Source organism: Plasmopara halstedii, assembly GCF_900000015.1.
Source record: "Plasmopara halstedii genome assembly, contig: Scaffold_816, whole genome shotgun sequence".
Classification (NCBI taxonomy): domain Eukaryota; phylum Oomycota; class Peronosporomycetes; order Peronosporales; family Peronosporaceae; genus Plasmopara; species Plasmopara halstedii.
Window position 1 is genome coordinate 647,142 of NW_020187732.1, and position 3,676 is coordinate 650,817.

A 3,676-nucleotide genomic window follows, 5' to 3' on the forward strand; every position below is an offset into this window, starting at 1 on the left:
GGGATATTTTTTTATATATGGCAAAAGTTGGGGCATTTTTTTTATTCTCCCTAAACAGATCTATTTTAACTGCATTCATTAATTTCAAATAGACCAGCAAATTCGCAATTAATATGCGTCATTGCTCTGTCAATTTTTCTCATCGTCATCGCAAAGAAATACCCTTTTGACGAAGTAAGCAAGCATTTCGAACGTCTGCTGCCATCCGTTCATATCATTCAAGGCTTCCAGAGCAGCCACTTTCTGAGCAATTTCTTGCTGCAAATCATCACGTTTTGCTTTGACTACGGATATATGCTTTATAACGTGCTTCAAGATGAACGGCTTTCTCAACGTTGATCTTATATGAAGTCAATAACGTTCTATGAATTATAGAATGCTGGTTCCAACTTGGACATCTGTACTGGTGACGAGACCGAAGTGTCTCTGTAATTCAAAGTGGGTGGCGTAAGCCACCCACTTTGAATGGATTCTCACAATGTATGTAAAGGTTCATCAAACCGACGTCCCGCTTCTCACCAGTCTGGTTTGTCGCGAGGAAACGACATGCGCGCAGCCCCCTACCGGGGAAGAACTGAGTTCTGTTGAATCTCGAGACGGTTGAGGTCAGTAAGATCCATTTCCGAAGTGCCCCGTGCTCCTGAACACGTAGCGTGTATGCAAGCCGGGCTCGCGGGCCGTGAAAGCAACTGTGAAATGCTTTGAGAAGTCATGAAAGATCCTTATTGACTCCGGGGCGTCGGGCAAGAATGCTCGACGCTCCACGATGTAAGGAAATAGCTGTATGTTGTGGCGCTGAAAGCACGGTTGAGTGACACCATCCCTGTTCGCTAAGCGACGAGGACATGTTTCACGGTGCCAAGGGTCCCTGTAGACCTTAATGTTTTTTTACCTTGATAGTGTGGAACGCTGCTTAGTCTCAAACTCGGACTCAAGGTTTGACCTCATCCTTGGTGCGGCATGGTTGGCACGCCATGAGCCACGAGTCGATTGGAGGTCAAACACCTTGGGTGCTACGCACCCGTCTCCTTGTGGAACGTTGGCGAGTCATAAACCCACCTCTGCTAGGAGGCAAAAACGCAATCGGCGCGGGTACTGGACCGGGAAGATCAATGTGCTGGAGGTCGGAGTATGCGGGCTGGAGAACAGCGAATGTGTTTAGAACAGAATTGCCGAGAAGGCTCACGAGCTGAACGTGGAGTGGCCCGAAACCCTCCGAGCACTTCTCAAGTATCAAAAAAGTTGCTGGATGCCAAGAGTGGAATGGTCGGCCAAGGCGTCGAGGACGAGGCCCCAGTGATGCACGTGGATTGACACGTAACTCGCTGAGCACTGCTTACGTTACGAAGCAGTTGCTGCATGCCAAGAGTGGGATAGATGGACGAGGTCCGAGGATCGAGAAAGAGGCCCTAGCGATGCACGTGGAATGACACGGTATCCACTCAGCACTGCTCACGTCTTGAAGCAGTCGCTACATGGCACGAGTGGTATGGTTGGACGAGGTGCGTGGTGTCTTGGGGCAAGGCTCTCAGATGGAGTGGCACGCTATCTACTGGACAAAGACTGTGGAGCTAGCAGCTTTTCGTCGGATGTTGTTAATAACATCAGAGCTCCGGTGGAGCAGGAAGTGGGGTCACTTGACGGCGCCAAAATGCGTGTTCCTACTGGTCCAGATGAGACATAAGACCTCCGAGGAGAGCACAACGACGCCGTATATTATCTGCAAGACGCAATGCGTCCACCCTAATCCAGGTGTGTCGACCATAGACGATAGCGCACAGCTATACACCCTCGTCAATGGTATAACGGGGGAGGAAGTCGGTGGCGTACCCCCTCGACGCTATTCCTGCGGCGGATGCTTTTCCTGAGATAGCGGATGCTCTCCCTGAGCTGGTCGAGATGTCCTTTGAAGAGTTTGGTGGTGCCGTGAAGGCAGGCGACTTAGCCGAAGTGGTCATTATACGACCGGAGAAGAGATCAACTTGTCGTCGCTTTAGATGAAGCTATCCTGGAGGAAACCAAGAGAGTGCTGAGTGCACAAAGTGGATCGTTGATCATAAAAATTTTCTCGCTATCATTTGGTGAAGAATTTTCAAGACGTCTTCTCCAAGTACTCGCCGTCGGTCCTACCTCTGGACCAAGGTGTGCGTCATTAGATTGGCCTGGTTCTTGGAACTAAATATTGCGAAACACACCAATGGTCCCTGCCCAAGAAGCAGTATGACATCATTGACGCCTTCTTACGTGCGCAGCACGACGCAGGAATGGTGCGTTGATGCAAGTCTCCCCGTTTGACACCCACGTTTTGTGTCCCGAATCCGAACGGCAGGTGGCGTATCGTTTACGCTTAGAATAAGCTAAATGCTGCCACCCTCTCGGCACAGACGTCGACATCTAAGAAGGATTTTCTCCAGAACAACATTGTTGGATGTGCAGATACAGTGCACTCGACTTGGTCGATGGGTACCACCAATTGCTCATGAGAGCAAGCAATATTCCGCTGACAGCGGTGAATACTTCGAGCAGCATGCTCTGGGAGTGACTGGTGGTGCGTCAAGGGCTGTTAAATGCACCAGCAACATTGAATCGTCTTGTGACGCAGTTATTCAGGCCACACCGAACGTATGCACAGACAAACTTCGACAACATCTTCGGCAACGGTCGTGCGGAGCATGAGAGGACAAATGAAGAAACCACATCTGCAGCGGGGCTGCCGTAGCTTTGCGCTTTAGGAAGCGTAAGTTAGGTCACCGACCGTTCGTTCCATACGAGTTTAGCGGATCGCGATCCGCTAACCGCATAAGTAATTATTGCCCTAAGCCAAGGCTGATTAACTTTTCCGTTTAAATCCAGAACTGACTTTATTTTGTTATCTACGGCAAAGCCGCCTAATTTAAATGTATAGATTTTTTTAAATACATATAGTAGAATCGAAATACATGCATAACTACTGGCTTTCCAGCCACATACCGTATTCTTATTTGGGTGCAGTTACACCATGCCCATCTGGTGTGGCACACACCCCTGTAACCAGGGTACGTGAAACCCCGTTACACTCTCCCCCATTGAGATTGAGAACATTTTTTAGTTCCAATCGATTATTGCCTCAACGAGGCTTGCGTGCCCGCTAGACACTGCAACTTGGTTTGTTGGAGCAAAACAATCTCCGTGCTCAATGAGCCCTGTGTGAACAAAACTGAAGTCACCAAGTCTCGCTGGTTCTGACGGCGCACACGGGCAGGGCCCAACTTCGTCTCCCGCACGCGGTGCAATGTCGCACAGTGCGTCTGCAGCATCGAAGGATGTACATCCTAGGCTCAATGAGCACGAGCGTCGCGCTCCACGCACGCTATCAGTGACGAGTGACCTCGTTGAGGATGTGGCGGTGGTCGACTACGGGTCTAACACTCCTTTTCCCGCGTGGGATGACCACGAAGGCGAGCCGCGCCAGCGGCGTGAGATGAGCCCTGCTCGCGCCTTGCGGACCGCATGTCCATTTCCTGACTTCTCGTCACCTAAGGGAAGTGGTGTAATCACCAATGACCTCGACGGGACACAAAGGCGGCAGCTGAAAGCTGCTCGTATGGCGGCTCTAATACGTGCCCATCCACGGCCGGTCGTTAATTCTCGTGTGAAATATAGCTTCCGCCCGACGGATCCCATTGTGGAAGCGAAG